This window comes from Sus scrofa, chromosome 3 (assembly GCF_054392235.1).
Source record: "Sus scrofa isolate SSC_HxYL_T2T_F1_AM1 chromosome 3, Sscrofa_HxYL_maternal_Yorkshire_Landrace_v2.0, whole genome shotgun sequence".
Lineage (NCBI taxonomy): Eukaryota > Metazoa > Chordata > Mammalia > Artiodactyla > Suidae > Sus > Sus scrofa.
The window spans coordinates 114932356-114949942 of NC_139385.1; the positions used below are offsets into that span (position 1 = coordinate 114932356).

General features: G+C 36.8%; 2 long non-coding RNA genes across 3 annotated transcripts in view; one reads left to right on the forward strand and one right to left on the reverse strand.

Moving 5' to 3' along the window:
• Positions 1 to 17587, forward strand: part of LOC102161945 (uncharacterized) — a 169277-nt gene that overhangs the window by 64146 nt on the left and 87544 nt on the right. The window lies entirely within an intron of this gene.
• LOC146404877 (uncharacterized) overlaps positions 1 to 17587 on the reverse strand; it is a 58672-nt gene that overhangs the window by 29741 nt on the left and 11344 nt on the right. For both annotated transcript variants that reach the window (XR_014842241.1, XR_014842242.1), the window contains exon 2: positions 2897 to 3099. This is a non-coding gene — a long non-coding RNA (uncharacterized LOC146404877). The remainder of the gene's footprint in view (positions 1 to 2896; positions 3100 to 17587) is intronic.

Here is a 17587-nt window from a genome sequence, read left to right on the forward strand (position 1 = left end):
CCCTTCTGATCTAATGTGTCTCTCCTCCATCTGTTTTGAATTCACTTTCTGTAGACAAGAACAGAGTGAGCGAGAAAATGAAGGATGTTTTGATATTTCTTAAGGGAGATTGAACCAAGTTTCCTCCAAAATAATTTTGAAGTCCTGTCCAGTGGGCAAAGGACAATGAAATTAATTCACCTCTAAGAATCTAGTTTTCTTACTGGAAATTCTTAATTTCTAGAAATTGACCTAAGAGGATTTTTTTCCAGTTAACCGGTCATCAACTAAAACTATGTATGCCTACAAAGAGTAATGGAAAAAGATTATTCCATTACCTTAAAATTCAATTTCATAACTTTAACTTCTAGTATATAATATAGTAACTGGTACCATACTGCCATTCCCAATATAAACTACTCTTTTTAAAGATAAAATATATGAAGCAGTTCTCTTCAAACATGGACTGCAGACTGCACAGGACTTGAGTCCTGAAAGAAAGGAAACAAATAAATCCTAAAAATACCCCAGCTTTCTACCTGAAGCCTAGAGTGTGTAAAAGCGATCACAGGATCTCAGTGAATTGAAGAGCTAATATTAGAGTAAGGAGCGGTTAGGGCAGAGTATCAGAGAGGAGAGCGATACACAGAGAAAGAGCTCCAGAAATCTACATAGGTGGCCTCTTGAGTCTTTGACAGATATCTAGTTCTGTGTATGTGTGGTAAGACACCATAAAACCAGGCAAAGAATAACCATAAGAACAACTAACAAAGAACCGTAAGCTGAACAATTCCCAGAACTCATTCAGGGCTGGGAGTCGTCCAAGTTCTAACCAGTTGTGGTGGAGAAATCTCATTGAACAAGCAGGGCACTCAGTGGCGACTCAGAAGTATTAGGGCTAAATTATACTAGAGTGAGGCCACTGCAGACCTTCACTAAAAAACAAACCTCAAAAGGGTCAAGCTGATCTGTAAGTAACTTAATTCTCTGCCAAAAAAAGTCCAACAATTTTTAAAAGATACCAAATATTTTCCTAACAGTATGACAATTGCAATGTCCAGTGTCCAGTCAGAAATTACTAGCCCTGAATTCCTGTCGCGGTGCAGCGGAAACTAATTCAACTAGGAAATATGAGGTGGCAAGTTCGATCCCTGGCTGTGAGCTGTGGTGCGGGTCACAGACGCAGCTCGGATCTGGCGTTGCTGTGGCTGTGGTGTAGGCCAGCAGCTACAGCTCTGATTTGATCCCTAGCCTGAGAACTTCCATATGCCACAAGCATGGCCCTAAAAAGACAAAAAAAAAAAAAAAAAAAAAAAAAAGTATTAGCCCTGCTAAGAAGCAAAAAAAAAAAAAAAAAAAAAAAAAAAAAAATGGAACCTGTAGCTGGGGGAGGGCAGGGAGCCGTGTAGAAGTTAGTCAGTAGAAACACACACAGAAATTACAGGGATGACAGAATTCACAAAGATTTTTAAAGTGAGGTGCAACCAGAGATGCTCATACGAAGTGAAGTAAGTCAGAAAGAGAAAGACAAACACCCTATGATATCACTTATATGTGGAATCTAAAATTTGGCACAAATGAACCTATCTACAGAACAGAAACAGACTCACAGACATGGCGAAAAGATTTGTGGTTGCCAAAGCTGGGAAGAGGGGGGGATGGGATGAACTGGGAGTTTGGGGTTAGTAGATGAAAACTATCATATTTAGAATGGATAAGCAATGAGGTCGTATAGTAGAGTACAGGGAACTATATCCAATATCTCATGATCGAACATGATGGAAGATAATATGAGAAAAAGAATGTGTGTGTATTTATATATGTGTTTGACTGGGTCATTTTGCTGTACAGTGGAAATTGACACGACATTGTAAATCAACTATAATAAATAATTTTTTAAGATTTTTAAAGTGATACTATACATATGTTCAAAGATTTCAAGAAAAATATAAACAAAAGAAATAGAGAAATTGAAGATATAAAAGAGGACCAAATGGAATTTTGGAAACTGAAAAATACGTTATCTGAAATGAAAATTTACTGAATGGTATTACAACAGATTACACACCAGTAAATATCATTGAATTTGGAGACATAAAAATAGAAACTAGGGAGTTCCCACTGTAGTGCAGTGGGTTAGGAATCCGATTACAGTGGATTGGGTCACTGCAGCGGCATGGGTTTGATCCCCAGCCCAGGGCACTGGGTTATGGGATCCAGCATTGCTGCAGCAAATTCAGTCCCTGGCCTGGGAACTTCCATATGCTGTGGGTGTGGTCATTAAAAAAAAATAGAAACTATAAGAAATAATAGCCAAATTTTTTCAAAACTTAGTGAAAAGTATAAACCTACAGGTCCAAGAATATCAATACAGCTCACACAGTATAAACACAAAAAAATACATTAAGTTAAAACATATTAAAATTGCTGACAACTAGAAATATAGAGAAAATACTAAAAGTAGCCAGAGGGGAAACACACATTTGATACAGAACAAAAATAAGAAAATTGCTGACTTCATTTCAGAAACAAAATAAGCCAAAGACAATTGAATGAAATTTTTTAAAGTATTAAAAGGATTAGGAAAAAAGAGTAAATCTAGAATTCTGTATCCATCAAAATAAAAATAAAACCAAGATATTTTCAACACGGGTTGAGAGAATGTATGATCATCAGACCTACAGTACAATAAATGTAAAAGGGAGTATTTCAGGTTGAAGGAAAATGATAACAGATAGAAATTAGGATCTATAAAAGGAACAAAGAATTCCAGAAATACTAAGTATACAAGTATATACAAAGGAGGTTTTTATCATTTTTAAATTTCTTCAAAAGTTAATATATAGTTAATGATTATTATTAATATATAGTTAATGATTATTATTATTAATGATTATAGGAGTTAGCAGTAACAAACCCTGCTAATATCCATTAGGATGCGGATTTGATCCCTCGCCTCACTCAGTGGGTTAAGGATCCTGTGGTTAAGGATCCATGAGCAGTGGTGTAGGTTGCAGATGCAGCTTGGATCCCACGTTGCCGTGGCTGTGGCATAGGCCGGCAGCTACAGCTCCAGTTCAACCCCTAGCTGAGGAACTTCTATGTGCTGTGGGTGTGGCCCTAAAAAGACAAAAAAAAAAAAAAATGATTATGATGTATTGTGAGATTTATAATTAATGTAGTTATATAGTTTTAGCTTCTATTTCTAGTTTTCGTTGCTATTATAGGTCTTTTGCTTTATAGCACTGTAAGTTTTTTAAATATCCTACCAATTTCTTTAAAAAAGCTTCCTAAGATTTTGAATCTATAGGTTCATTTTGTAATCTAAATCTATAGATAATTCAGGGACAATTGATCTATTTATACTATTGGGTCTTTCAATCCATGAGCACAGATATCTCTATTTATTTAGGGTAAAAATTTATCTCAGAAATAGTAAAGTAGTTTTTATTGTAGAAGCCTTAGACATTTTTCTTAAATTTATGAGTATTTTATGTTTTTTGAGACTATTGTGAATGGTATTGTTTTTGAGTTTTATTTTGTAATTGTTCATTGTGCAAATATACAGAATAGCATATGGTTTTTTTAAATATTAGTCTTATATCTTGCAACCTTGCTATATTCACCTATTATAGTTTTTATTATAGATTCTTTAGGATTTTCAATATGTATAGCCATGTCATCTGTGAATAAAGTAAGTTTTACTTTTTCTTTTCCAAGGTATATGCCTCTTATTATCATTTTCTTTACTTATTGAGCTGGCAAGGATCTCTATTATGACACTGAAGTAATGAGATCGCACATCTTAGTCTTGTCCCCAGAACTGGGGGGAAAATTCCATCTGGCATTAAAAATAATATTAGCTGTAGATTTCTTTGTAGATGCCTTTTATTGGGTTGAAGAAATTCCCTCTACTCCTGATTTGCTGAGGAATTTTAAAAATATATGTGCATGGTTGTTGAATTTCTCCAATATTTTTCCTGCGTCCATCAGAATAGTTACAGATAGTTTTTCTCTTTGATTTCATTGATATGGTGTATTGCATTCCTTACTTTCTAAGGGTAAACCAACATGCATTCCTGAGATAAGTCCCATTTGGTCATGATGTATTATCTTTTTTTACATTGTTGGAGTCTATCTTGTTATATTTTTTTAATGTTTATTGTATATATGTTAATGAAGAAAATCAGTATATAATATCTTTGTCTGATTTTAGTATCAGAGTAATACTTCTCTCTTGCTCTGATTTCTGGAATTCTTTGTGTAAAATTAATATTATTTCTTCCTTAAACATAACACTAGAATTACCATTGATGCCACCTAGGCCTGGTGATCTCTTTGGGGAAAGCTTTTAAATTTTAAATTTAATGTCTTTAAAAGAAATGGAGGTATTCAGACTTTAAATTGATTTCTATGCCAGTTTTTTATCATTTATGCCTTTCAAAATATTTGTCTATTTCATCTAGGTTGTTCAGTATTGGTATAAAGTAATATATAATAGCATGTAATATTCTTTTTCTAATTTCTATGGGATCTGTGGTGATGTTATGTCATTCCTCATATTAAGTTGAATCTTTTCTCTTTTTTTCTTGATCAGCCTAGGTAGGATTTCCTAAATCTTTTCCAAAAAATAGCTTTGATTTTGTTGATTTTTTCAATTTTTAAAAACAAATATTTATTATCTCACACAGTCACTGTGGATCAGGAATCTGGGAGTAGCTTAGCTGGTGGTTTTGGCACAAGTTCTATTATGAAGTTGCAGTAAGGACACTGGCTAGGGCTTCAGTCATCTGAAGGTGTGCCTTCAGTTCCTCACCACCTGGGCTTCTTAACAACATGACAGCTGAACTCCCCCAGAGTGAGTGATAAAATTGAGAGTTTTTCTGTTTTCTATTTCATTGATTTTTGCACTTTATTTTTCCTTTCTTCTTTTTACTTAGGGCTTAATTTAGCTTTCTGAGTAAGAAACTCAAATTACTGACTTTAAAGCTTATTCTATCTCATGTAAGCATATAAAGCTGTACATTTTCCTTTAAGCACTGCTGTGGCCACATTGTGTACATTTTGATATGCTGTGTGTTTGCCATCATTCAGTTAAAAATATTTTCAAATTTCCCTTATCATTTCTTCTTTGACCCATGGCTTATATGGATGTATTTTACAAAATTTCAAAAAATGTGAGGATCCTCAGTCATATTTTGGTTACTTATTTATTTATAATTCATTTCCATTGTGATCAGAGAGTATGTTTGATATGATTTCACTTCTTTAAAATGTAACAGACATAAGTCAATTTTCCATGAATTAATCTATATATTTAATATAATTCCAATCAAAATCCCAGGAAACTTTTTTTTTTTTTTTTTTGCCTTTTTGCCTTTTTGCCTTTTTGCCTTTTCTAGGGCCACTTCCACGGCACATGGAGATTCCCAGGCTAAGGGTCTAATTGGAGCCGTAGCCACCGGCCTATGCCAGAACCACAACAACGCAGGATCCGAGCCACATCTGCAACCTACACCACAGCTCACAGCAATGCCAGATCCTTAACCCACTGAGCAAGGCCAGGGATGGAACCCGCAACCTCATGGGTCCTAGTCGGATTCGTTAACCACTGCGCCATGACAGGAACTCCTCCAGGAAGCTTTTTTAAAAAAATTAACAGCTATGTTTAAAATACAGTGATATGGTGCCAAGGACATAGAATAGTCAAAGAAATTTTAAAAAGGAATCACAAACTTGGAAAATTTAAATTATCTGAATGTAAGACTCTTTCTATAAAGCTATGGAAATGGAAACAGTGTGGCATTTACATAAGAATAGCCATATAGGTAAATGGAACAAATCAGTTCAGAAACAGAACCAGACATAGTAAATCGATTTTCAGCAGAGGTGCCAATGTAATTCAGTAAGTATAGTGTTTCCAACATAGTTCTAGAAAAACCAGATAGCATATTTTAAACATAGAAATAAACCTTAACCCTTACCTCACACCATGCACAAAAATCAATTCAAAATTGATCATAGAAATAGAAGCTAAAACAATAAAACATCTGGAAAAATACATGAGAGAAAATCTTTGTGACCATGAGGTAGGTAAAAATATTTTTGGTCTAGAGCAAATTAAAAGCACAAAACATAAAACATAAACGTATAAATTAAACAGAAGATTTGAATAGACTCTTCACAAAAGAAGGTATACAAATGCATGAAATGATGCTCAAGATCTTTCATCAACAAGGAAATGCATATTGAAACCTCTACATACCATTGAATTATCTAAAAATAATGACTGAAACCATCAAGTTTACTGAGAATTTAAGGCTACATTATTTTTACTTATTATTTCATACATTATTGTTGGGAATGCAAAATGGAATAACAATTTTGGAAAACTGAATAACAGTTATAAAGTTCATATAGACTTCATAAAATTTTATAAAGTATTCAAACTTCCCATATGACCCAGCAATCCCACTCCTAGGTATTTATCCAAGAGAAAAAAAAATGTAGGTCTCCACAAAAATTTGTACATGAGTAGTTATAGCAACTTTATTCATAATAGTCAAAAATTATTAACAACCCAAATGTCTACAAACTTGAAAATGGATAAACAAATTGTAGTATATATGTACAGCAGAATTCTACTCAACAACAATGTATATGTTGACACATACAGCAAAATGGATGAATCTCAAAAATATGCCAACAAAAGCATATATGCCATAAGAGTCCTTAAAAATCTAGAGCAGGCAAAACTATCAATAGTAACATAAAGCAGATCAGTGGTTGTCAGGGGCCAAGAATGACAAGAATTTACAACAAAGGATCAGAGAATTTGGGGTTAATAGAAATATTCTGTGTCTTGACTAGAGTAGTTGTCACAGTTGCACATATTTATCAAAAATTATTGAAATGTACACTTTAAATGTATGCATTTTATTAAACAAATTATACTTCAATAAAACTTCTTTTGTATACAGAAAAATAAATCAGGTTTCACAGAATGACCAATGTATATTCTGTTATTCACACTGGTATGTAAGATTTTGAGATCATACAGTGTTCTAAAAGGCCGATTTCCATTTGGAGTCTTGTTGTGATCTTTTTGTCTTGAGCAGGGTTATACCTATGACAAGCTGTATTTTCCAAACACTGAACCACCCCACAAGCTAGACCACAGTATGGCCTTGATATTCCTCCCATCAAATAGTAGGATCTGTGTTCCCTCTCATTATTTCTAAGTACATTTAGATTTGCTTAGAACCAACAGAAATGCAGCAGACATGACACTGCATGCCTTCCAAAGCTAAGTTAGAAAGGGTAATGTAACTTCTCCCTAACTCATTGGAGCACTAGCATTAGAGCCTTGAGCTACCATGGTAACCAACCCCCTGAGGCCACCATGCTGTGATGAAATGCAGTTATCCCAAGTAGAGAGACTATTTGGAGAAGATCTGAGACTTGGGGAGAGAAAGATGCCCAGCTAGACCCTCACTCCTATAGATACCTGCTGTTCCAGCTCCAGCCACTGCTTAACTATCACCCCTGGAGAAATCCCATGCCAGAACTGCCCATTATAGCCCTTCCCAAATTTCTGACCTGCAGAAACTGTGTCATGATTTGATATGCAGCCTAAGTACAACAACCCCAGCAGTATCACCCTTGGCACAGTGCTCAAAATCAATGGAAGGAGGAAGTATGGTGTCATCATTGTTATTAATAAACCTAGAGCTATTCCCCTCCCTTCAGACTTACTGTTCCAATGTAGAAATCAGCACACCTTTTACTTCAGAGACCGGCAAAACACATGCAGTAAGTGACACCATGTTACCCGAGAAGAGTGGCATTGAATTAATCACCAGTGAGACAGCGTGGCTCTTTTACAGGAGTGGTGACAGATAAACTGCTAAATCCACAAGCACAACACATTCCTCTTTTCTGCACCCTGGACTCCCTCAGAGTCTATTGGAAAAAGAATTTTACCAAAAGTAAATGGGCAAGTAGGACTGCCCTAAGCTGAAGGGCCCTTCGGAAAAACGGGCCTGTTGTTTCTGTCTCGGTAAAGTTATTATGTAAGACCTGGCACTAGACCAGAAACTGGCCCAAACAGACTTTGAAAAATAATTCCACCTCAAAACACATCAGTCTGCTGCATCAGCCTGTTGACAGACAAGCTGAAATTCAGGGAGGCCTACCCACTGGTAGGCATAAGTCCCACAATGGCAGATAATGGGCAAACTGCCTTTATCCTGATCAAAATCCATCCATCCATGTCTGCTTGGCAGCCACCATAAAATAAGTTGAAGCCAATCTTTAAATGTAGCCACAAGGAAGCGCACACACATACACACACACATACACCTTTCTTATTCACTAGTAAGAAGGGGTACAATAGAAATTTAAACATGAACATGCGTTTATTTTAAAGTGAGTATTTATTTTCCAGTTTCCATAGGAAATAAGTAAGCTAATATTATCTTCCCAAAGTAAATACCTTCATGCAAAACTTCCCCAAACTGATTTCAGGTCAAGATTCCTGCTGCAACCTCCTTTTGCCCTCATGCCTCCGAATTCTCACACTGTGGTCTAAAGCACAGAGGATTCTTAGCAGAGTGGCATGACCTTACTTCTTCCCCTAGCTCTTCTGAAAGTTGAATCATAGAATCTTTGGTATGCCTCTTGCCAGATCCTACTGCTTGAGAAAAGAGATGAAATCTAATGGGAAACCAAAAATGTGAGGACTCATGGAGATTTCCCTGTCAGTTCTGCTTGGCCATGGCCATCCTATGCTGCCTATTAGCCTCCTTATTGGATCTTTTCTGGAATTATGTAAACCAGGAGGGCTGAAGTTTGGTTTGGGTTGTATTCTTGTGGAGCCCTGTGAGTTTTGTGTTGCTGTGCTTTTTAATAGTACTTGCCCATACACTGTGTTTTGGATTTAGTTTGCCTCTGTAAAGGAGGTTACTGAGATCCTTCTAATTAACCACTCTCTTCTTCATCAACACCAACAACCTTTAACATCATCTGCCTGATTTTAAAAGAACCAGATATTTCAAATATCCATGTAATGACCCCTACATATTTTTTTTAAATCACCAAAGGATACATTTTCTAGGCACCATCCTTCTTTGGAAACACAGTAAGCTCCTGACATTTTGAGGGGACAGGTCCAGAGACCTTCCCCAACACCAAAATTTCAGACATTGGAATGTTTATTCAGGCCTCTGGCGCTGGGTCAAGAGTCCTGAATTTCCTTTGTATGTCATCACTCTAACCACATTTTGACCTGGATAAATGCATATAAATGGAGAAAACATAACCAACTACAGACTAATACTCAGATAAAGATTAAATTATTGAAGATAAGTATGAAAGGAGAGCTGAAAGGAATCCAAACTTTCTGCTCTTAATAGGAATTAAGCTCTTATGTATTAAAGATTAGTTATTGAAATCATTAGGCTGACTACAGAAAAGTTATTAAGATTTTTTATCATTACAAAGTGCACATTCTATTGTTGCTTAATGTATTCACTGTATGAATTCTATCTTTAAATCTTAAAGCCTTTATGTGTCATTAGAATATAAATGTCAAAACACTGTATGTATCACCCAAAATACACACTTGCAAAGATTATTAAACAAGCCAAAATAAGTATTCAGGAAAGTATTCAAAAGAGCCAGTTGATGATATAGAAAATTTGTACTCCCACAAAGGCAAAGCAATTAAGGAAATCATTGTTCATCCAAACAGTAAACTATAAGGTAAACATTGAAATTATTAGTGTATGATCATTGCATTGTAGATCCCACCAGCCCCAAGAGCTGTAGGTTCTTTTGGGAAAATTATTCCATTCACTTGGCTTAAGCCCACATTGAGGAATAATCATCCTGGACAGCTAACCACTCCTTACTTGCAGGCACTGATTCTCTTTTTCACTTTTTCAGCAAGTTCCAGCATATTGATATTGGAATGCTAATCTTATGATTGAGTTTAACCCAAAAAAAATTATTGGTAATAACAGCCACCATCTTCAATGATTTACTTCAATGATTCCAACCCTTGGCTTTGCCACTGGATGTATGACTTTGGGAAAGACAATTAATCTATTCTTTCATTTCCTTATTTGTATATAGAGATGATAACACTTCTCTTTGAGAGTTGGGAAGATAAAGTAAGATAACATATATAAAGTGCCTGACATGTAAGTAAGGCTCTCTTGACAGGTATTAGTTTTTCTTCTTACTTCAACATAAGGCATTGTATTTATTTACCATTCAGCTATTCACAAACATACAAAATCAAATGTGATTTACATAAATAAGAAACATGCTATTTATCTTTCATAGATACTTAGAAATTAAGTGATCTCCTTTTCCAAGGTGGAATTTCAACTAAGACCTCTATTCTCTACCCCTCCTCAAATCTGAGCCCTAAAGTTGTGAATAGGTATATTATGTCATCATGAAAGAAGAAAAGACTGTTCATCAAAAGTCAGTCACATTCTAGGCACTATTTGAAGCATATATATACTTTATCACATTGCTACCCCCATTTTAAAGACAAAGAAACAGAGGCTTAATATGGTTGAGTAATGTGTCTTAGATCCCAGTGAAGTCAATGACAGAATCAGGATTCCTATTTGGGTTTGTTTCAGCTCCAATGACTGTACACCTTCCCTTATGTTCAGCTGCCAGATTTTAATTTCTTACCACAGTGTCATGAACTATTGTTACAAGAAAAATGAGACCACAGTTTACTATCTGTCATGGCTAGGTTTTAAATCAAGCCTAAGGATATAAAGCTTATGACCTCTACATCTTAAGTAAAAGCCCACTTGAATGAAAACAAAACAATGGAAAATGCCTTAGTAATAATATTTGAAAAATCTTCAGAATGTGAGCTATCAACTGGCTTTGTTCAGTAGAATGTCCCTGTACAGAGTTGGATGGACGTCTGTGGGTATCAGAGCAGTCAATTTCGCCAGAGTGGAATACGTGAGTCTAAAGCTATGTGTTCTCTCTTCCTGGTCACCAAGCCATAAGTTCAAATCTGCCGTAATTATCCTTTTCTACAATTTATAACCCATCATCCCAATAGGATTATAGATTGTGACTAGGCTTAATTTTAAATGTAAAAACAAATTCATTTCATTCTTTCGATATATGAGTCATGTAGGCAAAGAAAACTGTGGTTGACAGTACCTTTTCTAGTTCTATAATACTCTGACAATGCACACTTCCCCAAGGAGCCACTCCCAAGGTTGAGCCCCAGAGTGGCCGGACCTCTCCCTAAGCTATCATCACTGGTCCCTGCCACAAGCCAAGGGCTAGCTTTTAACCCAGGAATGGTATAGCATCTTTTGCGTAGTAGACCTTCAGTAAATATTTGTTTCATGAATAAATGAATGCAATTGTGTCTGCCCAGGCCAGCAAAGGGATGTAAATGTCAGTCCTTGCTGATTCCGCCTACTAAGATTGGTCTTTTAGTCTGCCTCCCCCCCTGTAATTTGAAGATGCAGCCAAGATCAAAGATTACAAGTCTGGATGAGGCCAAGAAAGAGGAACATCAACCCCACACAAGTAGTAAGAAGCTTCTTGCTCTTCTAGAAGGGAAGGGTAAGAGGATAGGAAATGCAACATGAAGCAGCAGCTACTGATGTTGTCAAAATGCCCTTTCCCAGGCCAGTAGTCCTCTCTGCTGCCCTTGGCCCACATGCACCATGTCCTCCTACTCCTTCAAATGGTCCTGGAGCTGGCTAATGTCTCATCTTGGACAATGAGAACCTTCTCGGGCATCCTCCTCTTTCAAAACAGAACTATTCACCAGGTCCTTCTCACTACCCACTGTTGCAGCTGCAGTCCCCACAAGCCCTGTTCTGTCTTCACCCCCAAACCCACCCCCTCCTTAAAGCTAGAGGTTCCTGGTGACAAGCTCCAAATGGGTATGAATGGACTGTGCATAAGCCTAGGGCAATGGAGAGAGGACAACATCTCAGTAAGTTCTTAAAGGCAAGCTGGAGGAGGGAGCATAAACAGAGACCCAAAGTGTCAGAGTTCCCTATACCCTCCATGTTATAAGAATGAGTCACTGATTCATCATGTTCAGGGAAAAAATGTCTCTCGTGTGGTGTGGAAAATGTACACATACACCCACACCCGTGATTTGGAGGCTAAAGCCCTAAATTCACAGCCCAGCTGATTTTAGACTGAAAGTGTCTCCCAAAATTCATATGTTTAAGCCCTAAATCCCAGTGTGACTAAGGAAGTAATTAAGGTTAATTGAGGTCATAAGTGTAGGGCCCTGACCCAACAGGATTAGTGTCCTTATTAGAGGAGACAGAGCAAGAAGACCACAAGCCAGGAAGAGGGTTCTCATCAGGAACCAACTCTGCCTTAATCTGGGATTCTAACCTCCAGAACTGTGGGGAAATAAATGTCTATTTTTTAAGCCAGCCAATGGTATTTTGTTACTAATACACCAACTTTAGACAAGTCACAACCTCTCCAAGCCTTCATTTCCTCTTCAATAAAAGAGAGATAAAACCTACTTCTTCATAAATATCGAATGAGGTAATACATGTTTTTGAGGGTTCTGTAACAGTCAAGTTTTAAATAAGCATTAATCATTCATTAATCTCCACCTCTGTGCTCTCATGCTTTAATCCTTGTGGTAGCCGAGCATTTACCACATTGCATGAGATTTGAATTTTTTCTGTCTCGCTTGTCAGATGATAAAATCCTATCAGCCAGGAGCCAATTCTCACTCATCTTTGTATCCCCAGTGCCAAGACACTCAGTCACTGCTCAAGAAGTGATTATGGAATGATCCCCAGGTGGCCTTAGATACCCTTTCTCTATGCCCCATAACTCCACACATGTTTCCATCACTTAGCATCAGTTACTGAAGTTACTAATTTTTGTCTTTTTCTTCCCCACTGGAGTATGAGCTTCCAGATGGTAGAGACCACATATTATTATTACTGTAACCCTAATGACTAGTACAATGCCTGGCACCTAGTAGGAACTCAGCAAAATGGGAAGAAGGAAAATGGGAAGAAGGAAAATAATGCATTTCCTACAGAACATGCATCTTTGAATTTCAGTGTTCACAACTGCCCTGTATTCAATCCACTGTCTGCAATGGAACCAACTAAATGCCCATCATCCCACTCAGTCTTTTTTCAAATATTCGGGCTCATGCAGTTCTTTCATCCTTTATAAGCAGCAAAGAATCTGAATACACTGTTTTATTGTACAAATCAGTATCATCCCCCAGGGAACCAAAACCAGTCATTTACACCATCAGCAGTTGCTATGCAACCACTCTCCAAAGTTCAGGTTGAAAGATCCAGGGCTAAGGTAGTGATTTTTCCCACCTGGAAGGGACTGTAACATCTAAGGAAAAAAATACTATTATACAGATTCACTCAAGAAAAGGGTATTATCTATATTGGGAAAGTATACTCTCTAGGTTTCCTAAGCTTTGCATATATAGCCTTTTTATAAAAAAGCTACTGAATATTTAGCTGCTGAACCCCAAACACATACTATATATAAATTTATATAATTTATAAAGATTTATGTCTATAAATATTTATGTATGTGTACTAGAAAGAGAGTAAATACCATTTTTTTAATGCCAAAGTAGTTTCAGGAGGGTCAAATCATACCCTTTCTTTTTGTAGAAGTAAACATTTTAAATGAATTTCTATTTTCTCATGGCAAAAAAAAAACTAATAAAATAGAGAAATATTTAAAGAGAAAATAAAAAGCCATTATCAAACAGCCTAGATAAAACCACTGTTAATATTTGCTATGTAACATTGTATATACATAAGAACATTAAAAACAACATACAAGGAGTTCCCTTCGTGGCTCAACAGTTAACAAACCCCACTAGGATCCATGAAGATGCAGGTTTGATTCCTGACCTTGCTCAGTGGGTTAAGGATCCAGCATTACCGTGAGCTGTGGTGTAGGTTGCAGATGCAGCTTGGATCCTCCATCACTGTGGCTGTGGCATAGACTGGCAGCTGTATCTCTGATTCGACCCCTAGCCTGGGAACTTCCATGTATTGCGGGTGTGGCCCTAACAAAAAAGCAAAAAAAATTATATATTTTTATATGTTTTATTATTATATTTAATGTTCTTATGTATGTATAAACATCTGGAACATATATGTTGTATATTTAATTAGAACACATATTTTCTTACCAAAATGGAAACATATTCTATGCATAGTTTGGATACTTCTTTTCTTTAAAACTTCACACCATCCCATGGATGTCTTTCCAAGTTAGCATATAGTTATAGCATTATTTTGAAGGCTGCATAATATGTCATAGTTTAAATATATTAAAATAAATTTAATTATTTTCCTGTTGTGTCTGTTTATCACTATTACAAATAATGTGAAAAACATCCTCATATACACATTTTTGAAACTCATCTGATTGTTTCAGTAAGATCAATTCATGGATTGGATCAGAGACTATGCACTTATTTTAAGGCTTTTAGACTATTTATAAATAAATTACCTAATTCTAGGCATTTATCCCCAAAACCAGGATCTTAGGTAATTACAAATTTAGTTGAATCTTTGAAGAATTTTAAATATTTTAAAATAATAATTCAGAAAAAAATAAAAATAACAATTCATGGTTTTCAAGGATGTAGTATGATAAAGGTAATTTTGTCTTACCTCTCATTTGACTATATAACAATCCGCTTAATGTCCTGGCTGCCCTTTGCCAAAAAAACCAAGCTGTCCTTGCTCACTAAGTTGGTACTTCTGCTTTCACTTTGTATAGTTTCTCTTCTTGATTATACCTGTCGTTGTTACCAGCTGCATTTTGGGATTGGATATTGCTGGCTTTGCCTAGGTTCACAGATGGGACTGAGGAATAGCTGCAGAAAGCCCACGTAAGATCTGGAACAGGTTCGTGATTCATGTGCATAAAAAAGATGGATGTCCTAAAAACTTTTTACTCTGGAGTATATTGACTGTCGCCTTCCAAAAGACATGTCAACTTCTGTTCAAACTTCTTTCCTCTCGCTGAAAATAGTTAAAAGATGTTTCCCCCTGGCCTCACAGGCAAATTCTACCAAACATACAAAGAGAACTGGTGCCCATCCTCCTTAAACTTTTTCAAAATGTCCAAGAAGGAACACTCCAAAGACATTCTATGAAGCTACTATCACCCTCATTCCAAAACCAGACAAAGATACCACCAAAAAAGAAAACTGTAGGCCAATGTCTGATGAATATAGACACAAAAATTCTCAACAAAATTTTAGCCAACTGAATCCAACAACCTATCAAAAAGATCATACACCATGACCAGGTGGGATTCATCCCAGGTTCACAAGAATGGTTCAACATATGCAAATCAATCAATGTCATACACCACATTAACAAAAGAGAAGTCAAAAACCATATGATCAGAGTTCCCATCGTGGCTCAGTGGTTAATGAATCCGACTAGGAACCATGAGGTTGCAGGTTTGGTCCCTGGCCTTGCTCAGTGGGTTAAGGATCTGGCATTGCCCTGAGCTGTGGTGTAGGTTGCAGACGTGGCTCGGATCCCACATTGCTGTGGCTCCGGCGTAGACCAGTGGCTACAGCTCCGATTAGACCCCTAGCCTGGGAACCTCCATGTGCCACGGGAGCGGCCCTAGAAAAGGCAAAAAGACAAAAAAAAAAAAAATCATATGATCATCTCAAAAGGTACAGAAAGAACATTTGACAAAGTCCAATATCCATTTAGGATAAAAACTCTCACCAAAGTGGGTATAGAGGGAACATACTTTAACATAATAAAAGCCATTTATGACAAACCCATAGCAAATATAATACTCAATGGAGAAAAGCTGAAAGCCTTCCCACTGAAATATGGAACAAGACGGGGATGCCCACTCTCACCATTGCTATTCAACATAGTATTAGAAGTCCTAGCCGCAACAATCAAACAAACAAAAGAAGTAAAAGGCATCCAAATAGGAAGAGAAGAGATAAAACTGTCACTAGATGCAGACAACATGATACTATACATAGAAAACCCTAAGGACTCAACCCAAAACCTACTTGAACTGATCAACAGATTCAGCAAAGCAGCAGGATGTAAGATTAACATTCAGAAATCAGTCGCATTTCTGTATACTAACAATGACATATTAGAAAAGGAATACAAAAACACAGTACCTATTAAAGTTGCACCCCAAAAAATCAAACACCTGGGAATACACCTGACCAAGGAGGTAAAGGACTTATATGCTGAGAACTATAAAACATTAATCAAGCAAATTAAAGAAGAGGTAAATAAATGGAAAGATATTCCATGCTCCTGGATTGGAAAAATTAATATTGTAAAAATGGCCATACTACCCGAAGCAATCTACAGATTCAATGCAATCCTATCAAATTACCAATGACATTTTTCACAGAACTACAACAAACAATCCAAATATTTATATGGAACCACAGAAAATCCCAGAACTGCCAAAGCAATCTTGAGAAACAAAAACCAAGCAGGATGCATATCTCTCCCAGACCTCAAGCAGTATTACAAAGCGACAGTCATCAAGACAGTATGGTACTGGTACCAAAACAGACAGACCAATGGAACAGAACAGAGAACCCAGAAATAAACCCTGACACCTATGGTCAATTAATCTTTGACAATGGAGGCAAAAACATAAAATGGGGAAAAGACAGCCTTTTCAGCAAGTCTTGCTGGGAAACCTGGACAGTTGCATGCAAATCAATGAAACTAGAACACACCCTCACACCATGCATGAAAGTAAACTCAAAATGGCTGAAAGACTTAAATATAAGACAAGACACCATCAAACTCCTGGAAGAGAACATAGGCAAAACATTCTCTGACATCAACCTTACGAATATTTTCTCAGGTCAGTCTCCCAAGGCAACAGAAATAAAAGCAAAAATAAACCAATGGGACCTAATCAAACTGACAAGCTTTTGCACAGCAAAAGAAACCAAAAAGAAAACAAAAAGACAACTTACAGAATGGGAGAAAATAGTTTCAAATGATGCAACTGACAAGGGCTTCATCCCTAGAATACACAAGCAACTTATACAACTCAACAGCAAAAAAGCCAACAACCCAATGGAAGAATGGGCAAAAGTCCTGAATAGACATTTCTCCAAGGAAGATATACAGATGGCCAACAAGCACATGAACAACTGCTCAACATCCCTGATTAAGGCAAATCAAAACTACCATGAGATACCACCTCATACCAGTCAGAATGGCCATCATTAATAGGTCCACAAATAACAAGTGCTGGACGGGGTGTGGAGAAAAAGGAACCCTCCTGCACTGTTGGTGGGAATGTGAGCTGGTACAATCACTGTGGAGAACAGTGTGGAGGTACCTTAGAAATCTATACATAGAACTACCATATGACCCAGAAATCCCACTCTTGGGCATATATCCGGACCAAAGTTTCCTTGAAAAAGACACATGCACCCACATGTTCATTGCAGCCCTATTCACAATAGCCAAGGTATGGAAACAACACAGCTGTCCATTGAGACAATTGGATTAGGAAGATGTGATATATATACACAATGGAATACTACTCA